The sequence below is a fragment of the Silene latifolia genome, chromosome 4, assembly GCF_048544455.1.
Source record: "Silene latifolia isolate original U9 population chromosome 4, ASM4854445v1, whole genome shotgun sequence".
Lineage (NCBI taxonomy): Eukaryota > Viridiplantae > Streptophyta > Magnoliopsida > Caryophyllales > Caryophyllaceae > Silene > Silene latifolia.
This window is the reverse complement of record NC_133529.1, coordinates 107,180,942-107,193,970: the sequence shown is the minus strand read 5'-3', so window position 1 is coordinate 107,193,970 and position 13,029 is coordinate 107,180,942. Positions and strand designations below refer to the sequence as shown.

General features: G+C 36.7%; 1 long non-coding RNA gene across 2 annotated transcripts in view; it reads left to right on the top strand.

Annotated features, from left to right (window-relative positions):
* The window catches only part of LOC141652392 (uncharacterized), a 278,323-nt gene that overhangs the window by 184,418 nt on the left and 80,876 nt on the right, over positions 1 to 13,029 (top strand). The gene's annotated exons all lie outside the window — the stretch shown is intronic.

The following is a 13,029-nucleotide window of genomic DNA, read 5'->3' as shown; positions in this document are numbered from 1 at the left end:
TCTCGCTTGAAGAGAACAAGTGTCCTCAGAGTCAACCGAATCAACCGACTCCATCCGCGACAAACGCCCCAATACTAATATTATTACTGAACCATCTACTCCTGCCGATGGCCTCTTAGGGCCACCTAGGCCCGCAACATCGACCGAGAAACGTCAGATAACGACCACCATGTCAATCGTCTGAAAGTTTTCGAAATCGTTAGCCATGGTAGTAAAATATTTTTTTTTTTGATGATATTATGAAGGTTGTTATTTAATTGAGCATTTGGAATGAAGCATTTTTTTTTTATTTGTCTCTCAAAGAACAACGAGAGACTTAGAAAAATGGTGTTGCAATAATGTTTGAAATGAGGAAGAGAACAAAAAATGACAGTAGTAGTATAGTAGCAAAAGTCATAGTTAGGTAGGGATAATAAATACATTTGTTGGGTATAATAAGTATAATATAAGTATTATAATTTGAAAATAGAAGTGTTATAGTTGCATGCCTATGTTAGTATTAATATCATATGTAGTATGTACTAAGGGTCTAATATCCTTTTATATGTATTACATCTTGTTTCTAATTTTATTATGTATATGTATATATATATATATATATATATATATATATATATATATATATATATATATATATATATATATATATATATATATATATATATATATATAGTAATAAGATCGACTAAATCCATGTCTTACATGTGAGTCCATGAGTTCTATTGTCTACCCTTAGATCATGTTATTGAATGACTTAGATTAAAAGTAAAAAGCAACTAATAATATTATTCTAATGGCTAAAATAATTACCTCTCTCCTCCTACCACTCATAGGGTATTAGCATGCATGCAGGTTGTCAATCAAAACATCACACACACGTCCTACTAACTTCCCTCCATTTATCATCTCTATTATTCAAAAGTAATTTTCCCTCAAAATATTTCCCCCAAATTAAACCCCATTAATTTCAACCGTTTAAGAACGAAATTGCTCTCTAAATCCCCCAATTTTATCGCTTTTTTGTTACCTTATTATCGTTTTTTTTCTCCATTTTCTTTTCTCACTTGCAAGCTGCCATTTTCGTCCATTCATATTACTTCAGAAGGTAATTTTTTTGGGGTTTTTAGAGTTTTATGATTTGTTTTTGGGTTTTAAAAGTTTTATGATTTTTTCTCTTCATTTATTTAGACGTTTTTTATAATTTATTGGACATTGTTATGTAATTGGACTGTATTTGATCACTGTATTTTGTCACCGTTGTTGCTGTACTGTTCTATTTGATCACTGTATTTGGTTTCTTCATTTTGATTAGCCAGTTATTTTTAGCACATTTAGGACATGTAGGACATTTATTTTTTTATCACTGTATTTTGTCAACAAACGTTTTTAGCATATATGTTCATATTCATTAACATTTCTTTAAGTTTAATATTTTTTTCCCTTTAATATTATCACTATTACCAGTTTACCACCGACGCTACAGTATTTTTAACCCCTATAAAATCTTCATAAACTCTATTGTTTTACTTACTTCTTCCCTTATCCCAAATCTTCTTTCCTTATCCAAAATCACGAAAAAAAATGGATAATAATAAGGATAAAATACCCGAAGACGAGCTCATGCGCTCTATTAAGAAAAATCTTCGTGAGTTAGAAACCCGGCTTAGTTGGTTAATGATAATAATAATTGTATTAGTTGCCTTTTTCGCTATGTTTTTAGCTCAGATTATGAATAATAAGTAAGTTTTATGCATATTTAGCTCTTGTTACATATTGTTATTTATGCTTTTATATTAATTTTATTATAATCTTTTGATTAAGCTGAATTATCTTCCTTTAAATAATCTTAAACTATGACCAATTTGAATTATAATAAATGAATAACGAGACCACTAACCGCAATAAGTTAATAATGTTGAATTAATTAAGGTAGAAAACTTGAACATAACTATTCTTGTTTTCTAACAGTTTTTGTTTTTTTTTTTTACGTTACATAGAAAAATGTCTCACATTGCCAAAAGAGAATTCGATATTCTTGATCTATCTGGGCAGAAATTCCTGCTATGGAAAGACGATGTCATAGCCCATTTGGGAGCCAAGGGCCTCGAACATACTGTTGAGGTAGGTAATTTTGGTACCTACCAAGAAAAGCAACAGGCTCATATATTTATACGACATCATATGGATGAAGGGCTAAAAAATGAGTATTTGCGAATAAGAGACCCTTCTGAATTATGGGCTCCCCTTGAGGAAAGGTTTGGACACCAACAGTATGTCCTACTCCCTAAACTTCGCCATGAATGGGAAAACTTACGTTTCCAAGATTTTACTTCGGTAAACGAATATAATTCGGCCCTATTTCGCATTGCCTCACAATTGGAGTATTGTGGTCATGAAGTTAGCGACTTCACTAAAATCGAGAAAACATCCTCAACTATGGGCAAACGCAATATTGATTTTCAAAGACAAATAAGGCAAAGCAAAATTGAAAAATTCACTGACCTTATTGCAATACTTTTAGTCGCTGAACAAAATGACAATGTTTTGTTTAAAAAACGACAATTTGAGGCCAAGTGGATCTATTGCAATACCTGAGGCAAATTTTGTTGCTAGAAGTAGGCGTGGACGCTGGATCAATAAGCGAGGACGCGGTAGAGGACGTGGTTCTGGCCTAAGTAGAGGTCAAAATACGTTTAAAAAAGTCACATTACGGAAAGCGGAATGCTTATTCCGAAAATATTGAAAAACCTAGAACTACTTGTAATAAGTGTGGTCTAGGAGGACACTGGGCTCGCGCGTGTCGCACGCCAAAACACTTTGTCGACCTCTACCAAGCATCCATCAGGTAAAAGAATAAAAGGCCTGAGGCACATTTTATTACTGATGCCATACCATTAACAACCAATATGCCTAAATCAAACATGGTTGAGACTGACATGCTTGAATCAGATATGATCGAAACAGCAAACTACTTTCTGGATGATGGCGCCGGGAGTAGTGGATTCAATATGACATCTACTATGTAGAAAATATGTTACCTTTATTTTAAATCTTACTATGCATGCATGTTTAATATGATTTTATTTCTTACCCCAAATAAATGTAATATACTAGTTTCCATTTTCATTGCATTCTAAACATAATTACTAAACAATATTAATAGTCTTTATTTTAATGTTTTAGATATGACAACCGATGCAGAAACATGCTTAATAGATAGCGGCACAACTCATACTATCTTGAAACAGCAGAAATATTTCACTGAATTAATGCCAATTAAAGCATATGTGAATACTATATGCGGCAATGCTGAAATAATTGAAGATTGTGGAAAGGCCATCATCGTACTCCCAATGGGAACAAGCATAACAATATATAAAGCGCTATACTCGAGCAAGTCGCAATGAAACCTGATCAGTTTCAAAGATATGCGACAAAATGGTTATCATATTGAAACCATGACAGAAAATTCTAAAGAATACTTATGTCTAACGATAATAAAATCGGGCAAGAAATGCATATCTGAGAAGATGTCATCATACTCTTCTGGTTTATATTATACACATATAAATCCCATTATCACTAGCATGATGTCATCAACAAAAATAAATGATGAGACCACATTCACTTTGTGGCATGATAGGTTAGGTCATCCAGGACCTGGCATGATGGCAAAAATCATTGAAAGTTCACTGGGGCACCCTTTAAAGAATGTCAGGGTAATAAAATCTAGTGATTTTTCTTGCAGTGCCTGTTCACTGGGAAAATTTATTACAAGACCCTCGACAAACAAAATTAAGAATGAATCACCTGGATTCCTTGAAAGGATTCAAGGTGATATATGTGGTCCAATTAATCCACAATGTGGACCATTTTGATATTTCATGTTACTAATTGACGCATCTACGAGATGGTCATATGTAACGCTTCTTTCCATAAGGAATTTTGCTCTTGCGAAATTACTTGCTCAGATAATCAGACTACGAACACAATTTCCAGATTAGAATATTAAGAAAATTCGTCTGGATAATGCGGGGGAGTTTACTTCTCAAGCATTTAATGAGTATTGTATGTCGATTGGCATAGATGTTGAACACCCAGTAGCACACGTCCATACACAAAATGGACTGGCCGAGGTAATGATAAAAAGATTGCAGCAAATAGCTAGACCGCTACTAATGAAATCAAAATTACCAACATCGGCATGGGGACATGTTATTCTACATGCAGAAACCTTAACCCGGTTAAGGCCTACTGCATATCATAAATTTTTCCCCTTACAACTGGTAACGGGACACCCACCAAATATATCACATTTAAGAACATTTGGTTGCTCTGTTTTTGTACCAATTGCTCCACCCCAAAGGACTAAAATGGGTCCACAACGAAGACTGGGTATATATGTTGGATTCATTTCTCCAAGTATTATTAAATACCTTGAACCTATGACTGGAGATTTATTCACGGTACGATTTGCCGATTGTCATTTTGACGAACATACATTCCCAGTCTTAGGGGGAGAAAGGAAAGTGGACCAACGACCAAAAGAAATTACATGAAATGCAGATTCATTATTATACCCTGATCCAATAAATGGTTCTTGTAATCAAGAAGTACAAAAGATAATTCATTTGCAAAGTGTTGCTAATCAATTACTTGATGCATTTACAAACTCAAAAGGGGTCACAAAGTCTCATATTCCAGCAGCAAATGCGCCTGCCAGAATTGACATTCCTATAGAAAACTCTGACAAGTCAATAGCGGAACAATCTATGGCACGTAGGAAACGTGGGAGACCACCGGGCTCAAAGGATCTCAAACCTAGAAAATCTAAGAAATAAAAGAAAATATCATGTGATAAAGATAGTGAAGAAGAAACACTACTAGAGTTACCGAGAGATCAAACTTTGGAAAATGTAAATGATGACAACCATGAAATCTCAATGAATTATGTTCATACGGGAATTGAATATAACCGAGTAGAAGTCAATATCGACGAAATATTTGTATACTCCATCGCAACATAAATCATGACAGTAAAAAATGATATTGAGCCAAAATCTATTAACGAGTGTCGTCAAAGACACGACTGGCCAAAATGGGAGGAAGCAATGAAAGCAGAATTGAAGTCTTTTGAGAAAACAGAAGTTTTTGGCCCGATAATACAAACACCAAAGAATGTAAAACCGGTAGGGCATAAATGGGTCTTCATCAGGAAACGAAATGAGAAAAATGAAATTGTAAGATATAAAGCAAGACTTGTTGCACAAGGCTTCCCGCAAATGCCAGGAGTTGATTATGATGAGACATATTCTCCTGTAGTTGATGCAACAACTCTAAGATTCCTAACTGGCCTTGCAGTATCAAAGGGATTATACATGCGCCTTATGGATGTCGTGACTGCATATTTATATGGGTCACTTGACACTGATATATACATGAAAATCCCAGATGGAGTGAAAATGCCCAACGAGTACAACTCTAAACTACCTCGGGAGATGTTTTGTATCAAACTGCAAAAGTCTTTATATAGATTAAAGCAGTCAGGGCGAATGTGGTATAATCGTCTGAAAGAATATCTTGTGAAAGAAGGTTACAAAAATGATCCCATTAGTCCATGCGTTTTTATTAGAAAAACATGTAATGGATTCACAATCATTGCGGTGTATGTCGATGATTTCAAGGGACGAAAGATGTGACTGAGTCAATGACACAATATAGTGTGGCTGTAGGATTTTATTAGTCACAAAATCTCATTGAAGACGGCACGTATCTGTCACTTTGGAGTGACGGATACCATTTCCTCTCACAAATGACCCAAATAGAGGAGAGAGGGAAGCACATGGTGGTGCCCCCACCTTGTCCCTCCTATCCGTTTTGTGAGTGGCATTATCCGTCACTTGCTCCGACCCGTCTTCAGCAAGACTAACTGTTTATTAGTAGTAGACTGGTAATAATATGGGCTATACTCCGTAAAAACTACGGTACTTCGTACTACTACTTATGGGCCAAGGGTAATTATGAAGCAAAGTTCAAATATGAAAAACTATAATATGGTCACTGGTCAGCCAATTTTACTTTTAAGAGTTAAAATCGTCGACGGGTCCAAAAACGATACACATTTTTTCATTTAAAACGGATATTTAATGGATCAAATAATTCTTAGAATATAATATCTTAAAAAGGAAAAAAAATTAATGTTGTATTTAATTAATGTTGTATTTATAGGATAATATCACGGGTGGATTACTTAATAATTCAACTAAATCATGCACGAGTCACAATGTTAATCGGTGTTAAATAAAAAACTGGTCAAAATTTTTATTTTAAAAGTTTATGGGTCGAAATTTTCATTTTAAATGGGGACGGGTCAAATTTTTTTAGAGTTGCACGAGTACTACAAACATGCCCGAGTTTGACTAAATAAAAACATAAGTTTGACAATTTGCACGGGTCGGCAACTATTCAGACCGATTCACTTTTACGAATTTTGTTGTGTATTTATTTGAACAATTTTGATTTATATGTATGTCGGGTTTTTTTTGAAGTCGTCGCTCGAGTAATAAGACAAAGTAGTAACTTAAATTCAGCTAACAAGAAGATATATCATACTACAACAACTATCTGGCCAATTACCCATGATGCATGATTTACGTTAAATGCAAAAATAATTATAATTCAAATATTAAAATTTAAATATGACTTTACAATTCAACTATTAGATTTGTAATTTAAAATTGTTTAACAAGAAATAGAGAGATTTTATTGTTTTATTTTAAAACTTTAACCAATAGTTAATTTTAAAAGGAGATAATTAATTATTACAAATAATTTATTTTATATATAATATTTATAAGGGTTTTTATATATAAAATTTATAATAGAGCATTTGAAATAGCATGCCCGTGCAATTTGCACGGGTTTAAAACTAGTAATGTATCCAATGGCGTGTCCACAAATTAAATTTATAATCACTAGATTACTAAATCCTTAATGTAGTGCAAGTATAATTAATTGGTCGAACCTACAAAAACTGATTAAGTTAACAAAAGTGCAAAATAATGCATGGAAAAGTTGCCATTTTTTTAGGGGGGGAGTGTTTAATGAATTTGATTAATTATTAAATAAATTAAATAAAAGATTATTATATAATGGAAATCCTCCAAACTATTGGATTTTTTCTCAAAATGCTCTATAATCTAACAATCAATATGTCCAAATATTATACTCCTTCGCTTTTAACAAAATTGACTCCTTATAAATCTGTACTAGTGGATAAAACCAAGTGCGGGTCCCATTTTTTCTCTATAATTTTCATCTTCCTCCTCTTCCGTGTACAAAGCACAACAACACAAAAAAAAAAAAGCTCACTTCAAATTGCCAAAAAAATCAATTAAAAAGCACACAAAACCCAATTAACACATAATAACATAACAAAACCTCAATTTAACCCAGATAATCAAACAAAAACAATAAATCAAACAGTTAAAAAACACTCAAAATAAACAAGTAAGAATTTACTTTATCTACCTGAAAGAGTGGTACTAAACTCGGTTTTTTATACAAGCTGTTGTCAAATATTGGAACTAGCCATAAATAATGAATTAATTTTTTTTTCCAATGTAAATTTAGGGTTTTGTAATTTTTAGGCAAATTCATACTCTCCTTGTTTCAATTTGGATATGCATATTGGGTTAAGAAAATACTAGAACTTTAGCCATTATACATATCATTATCATTATAACCACGAGAAAAAGGAACATACATCGGATGTACTACCTCCAAATTTTTTGTTTTTTGAGCATGTATGTATTTTTTTGAGCTTATTACCTCAAACTTTATTTGTTTTTGAGCATATGTGTATTTGTTTGAGCATATTAAAGTTTATAAGTTAGATTTTAATTTTTTTTCCGTCAAAAGTCAAATTTAACAAACTTATATATATTGTTTTTGATATTGTAATTTTTAGAGCTTAATTTTTAAGTGAATAAACTCAAAAACTTCATAGTGAAACTCAGAAACTTTAAAACAAAACTCAAAAACTTTATTATAATGCTCACAAACTATAGAATTAGAGGTAGTACATCAGATGTATAATCCACTAAACATTGTTGTTTAACAAATTAAATGGTTTCTTTCTGATGACGTATTCGATTTGAATTTTATTTTGGTTTTCGAACTTAATTATTTGGTTTTAAGTTGCGACGCAAATCTAATTATAGGGTATATTTAATTTCATATAAGATGGTTTACGGATAAATTTTGATTGTGTCAGTTTTGATGTCACTTTAGAATGCTTTAATGTCGAGCTATTGCAGTTGTGCTATGCTAGGTTGCACGGACACGCCGGATTTATAGCGTCCGCGTGTCGGACACGGTGTCAGACACGGACACGCGAGAGACACACCTTAATACGTGTCCAACACGCCTTGAACCGTGTCCTTGGTTTTTATTTATTTCAATACGTCTTGGACATGGCCAAGACACCTCGGACACGGCCCGTGTCATAGCTGGACACGGTTAATTGCAATACTCATAGCATTTCAAAAATTTCCAATCACGATTTGTTCCATTGTATCACAGCAGCACATGTTCTTTCCCTTGACTACTCCGGCGACCAGCACCTCCCACAAGGCAACCTTCGACATCGACGACCTCCGTCCTCCATTCGTCGTCGATGTCTCCCTATTGTCTCTCAGCCTCAAACCAAATTTGTTTTGCAATTCTCACCAAATTGAATCTAGAGTTTGGGCTAATTACATTAATTCGATCCTTCATTATCCAGTTACTAATCTCATACTCCAGTACACATCAATTCAATCATTCACTCTACTTCACTGATTGTTTAGTCTTAGAATACCACCACCATCCCAATCTTTATTTGGCCTTATTTTATGTTTGCAATTTTCCCCAAATTGAATTCGTTGAACTGATTACATAGAAAATAAAACCTGATTGTTTCTTGGGTGTCTGATTGTGTACTGAATTAATGGTGGTGATGGGTTTGTTCTTGGTTTGGTATTATGTAAAAAATAATGGATGTAATGGTGCCAATATCTCTATTTATGTGTGAGTTGTGGAAAATAATAGTGCCTTATTTTATGTTGTTAGGGAACTAATGGTCGAAAAACCTGATGGTAGACTACTTGGTTTGATATTTTGTTGAGCAAAGTTGTGTCATTAATATTTGTTCTGTCATCTTATGATTTTGTGGCTATAAAATGAACAAAGTTGAGATGTTCATTATAAAATTCTTTAAATTCTCTTTATTTCAATATGTATATTTATATTTTTTTTGTCGTGTCCGTGTCCTAAAAATTTTGGGGTGTCGTGTCCCATGTCCGTGTCGTGTCCGTGTCCGTGTCCGTTTTCGTGCAACCTTGGTGCTATGTAACAATTCTTTTGGTCTTGTATGTTGGTCAAGATTTTTTTTGGATTAATGGTGTGAGACAATGCATGGGCACCCATCAATTAAGTTTAGATGGTTGATACTTTGAGAAAATCAATTTTGGGTGTCTTGAATTATTTTATCAGAGACGGAGCACCTAAGAGGGGGAGGGGATGAATTATGTGTCTATTTAAAAATTAAAGTTTAATGAAAACGTCTTTTAAAACTCTTAAACACTTTTGACAACACTTGGATAAAAGGAGAGGTTGATACCTAAAACTATGAAGTTAAACGTATACAACGACAATTCAACAAGCATAAGTCACAATGTAATTAACAAGGGATTCTGAAATAAGATCGAGAGTTATAGTGCAGCGAAAATAAAATGTAAATATACAAAACAGACGGCGTTTTTAAAACTGGTTCGGTCACTACTCTGCGACCTACGTCCAGCATTTTTTTATTGAACATTTTAGAAGTATAAACTCATACAAACTAAAACCCCGAACAATAAAACAACTCCCAAACATACTTCGGTTGCTATTTGCTTAAATTAAAAGCTACTCCACTTCCAAGACTTCTGCTTAAAGCTACTCCGCTCCAAGACTTCTGCTTTGGGCTACTCCTTCGAAAGACTCCATGCTCAAAAGCTACCCCGCTTCCAAGACTTCTGATTAAGATAACTCTATCCTAAGACTTTGATTTGGTTTTACTCGGTTTATTACAAGACACACGAATCTCAATATGTTCACACAATTGAACGGTGGAGATAACGTTGAAGTTCTTAACATGAGATCATCTAACACGATAAATGACTTAGTGCAACGGACTAACTCTTTGAAGAAGACTTGAAATGATTTTGCAAAACACAACTCAAGTATTGAAAGTGATAAAACAATTTTGCAAATTCACTCGATAAAGCTTAAAGTCTTTTTCTCGTTTTAAACTCTTGTTCTTCCACACTTGTAAATGTCCAAGTAGTATGGTATTTATTGCAACACCCCCATTAATTAGGAGGCCTTCCTTAAGGCCATCCTAGTCAATGAAGGTGCTACACGACTTGGTTTTCCAAGGTTGTAGTGCGAACAATCGAAATGGAAGCATTTAAAATAGATAAGTATATAGTTAAATTAATTTATTACATATTCGGGCATTCAAATACAATCCTAATTATACAAACTCAAGTTAAATAAAATGGAGTCTAGTAATAAAGTCAAAAAGCTAAGACAAGCAAAGTGGCGACGCGCTAAAGTGAGTGTTCCGGGTGTAATTCCAGAGCAAGTATAGTTACCACCCGTGGCTTGTTGAATGATGTCTTGAGTTGGATTCTCCCTTGGTCTTAATCGTTCCTCTCGGCCTCTCCTGCAACAATGAACGAAGGCGAGGGCTTGGCTTTGTGCCAAGCGTACCCACTCCGACGCCTTGAAGTCGGTAAACTTAGATGTCTAAGTTGTATGCTAATGGACTAGGAATATATTGTAGGGAGATAAGGAAGATTATACCAGATGAATAGTGTATTTAGGTTAAGTCGTGTATTTCTGGATTGGATGGGGATCCTTTCCTCAATGAAGGTTGAGGAGTATTTATAGACTTCACCTTTTGTCACGTAGTGGCCAAGTGGCCAAGTGGCTAGCAGGTGGAAAGACTGATCTACCCCTCGGCCGAGGGACCTATGGCTGGCCGGCGGGCGCTGTTGACCCACCGCCGAGGGGTCTTGGATATGAGTACGCGGATATGTGTCCGGGCGGTTGTCGTGCGGGACCTAGGTTGACAGTAGATGGGCGGCATCGGCTAGGCTGTCTAAGTCGTTGACTTGCTGTGGACATCTTTGACCTTGCTCAATATGTTGACTTGGTCAGCGGTGCAGAATATGCCCCATCAATTTGCCCCCAGCGTAGTCTATGCCGTGGTATGGGCTTCGATGTACGTCTGAGCGTATATTCTGCGCAAGTAGTTTGTAGAAAATTTTCTGCATCGGCTTCTTCTGCGGCGGCTTCTTCTGCTCTGCCTAGTCTTTCTTAGGCCGTACCATATCCCCCCTCCACATGGATGTGTATTGGGCATCCGATGTGGAAAAGAAAGGGACGCTGGCCGAGACCGGGGTTGAGACTGCCGGTTATTTATGATTGCCCCCGGCCGGCGGTGTCTAGCTTGGTCGATCATGTGGCCGGCGGAGAAAAGGTGCATGGGAATTTGTTGAGGAAGGTGAATAGGCGGAGAGATTTGAATAGGCGTGTTGAAGACGTTTGGTCACTGTTGCATTGATTGACATAACTGTTGCAACGATTGACATCCCGTGGTTGCATGTCCGACACGTGTCTGCACGCTGATTGGTTGACGCTTCATGGGTCATTTCTTGATTGGTCCTGCTTCATGGGCTTTTCCCTATAAATAGGGCAATTGCTCCAAAAAATTGGCCACCAATTTCATTCTCCAAAATTTCCTTCTCTCTAAACTTCCAAGGGTTTCTTTGTCTTCTAATTTCCGAGTTGTTACTCACGTGCGTTTTCTTCAAGGTAAACAAACAAACTTTCCAATTTTTAATTTTGTAAGTTCATTGTAAACATGTCTTCTGCTGATGCCGGGCCTAGTAAGCCGGGCCGTAGGTCCCCTTCTCCCGAAGTCGATCCTCGAATTCTGGAGGAATGGGAGGATGATTCTGATGTCGATGATGATGCAGAAGATTTTGGTGACGATCTTTGAGGAGGCTCGTCCTAATAACGTGAGGAAGTACGTTATGGATCACGGCCTCGCTTGTAAAGTCCGTCTTGACCGTACTTGGACCCATAAGTTAGCCCGCTTGTTCGTGAGATATTTTTAGAGAAACATTTCTTCTTCGGTGAGGGCTACGAAATCGTTATCCCGGAGGAGGGTCAGGCTGTCTGTTGCCCTCCACCGGGCCACACCGGCGTATATATGCGACATTTGGAGTTTGGGCTCCGGTTTCCGCTGAATGGGTATGTTGTGGCCATCCTCAAGGCCATGAACGTTGCCGTTGCCCAACTGCACCCGTTGGCTATGAGGACCATAATCGGGTTTGTCTGGCTTTGTCTCTTCAAGGGGGAGGCCCCAACGGTGAACTTATTTCGCCGACTTCATTATCTCAAGCCGTCATTCTCTGGCCGTGCCGGGTGGCATAGCGTGCACACGGAGAAGGGTTATGTCACTGGCGACAAACTTTCCTCTTGCAAGGGGCGGGGGGGTCGGTGGGTGTACGTTAAGGTGCCGAACGACTATCCGCGCCTGCTCCTTTCGGCATCAAGTTAACTTGCGGTGTGAGACTAAGGCGGAGCATGACGGATGGGTCTCCGGAAGAAACTCAAAATGGATCTTTGGCGGGTTCTTCTCTCGGAGGACGAGAGGTTGGCAATGCGGCTTTTTGAGGTAGACAAGGGTGGGCTGCCGAAAAGATGGATTCCTCCAACGCAGATCATTCTTCAGGATGAGCCGCTTTGCCATGTCGGCCTCATACCGGCCCTAACGCAGGGTGAGTGGGGTCGGTGTGAGGCCCATCACCGTTTTCGTTGTGTCTTTGAACTTTGATTTATTTCTTCTACTTAACTCTTGCTTCGTTTCCTTCGCGAGCCATTTTGGACCGGACACATGTACGAGGATATCCTCCGGAGAATGGGACTGAACAA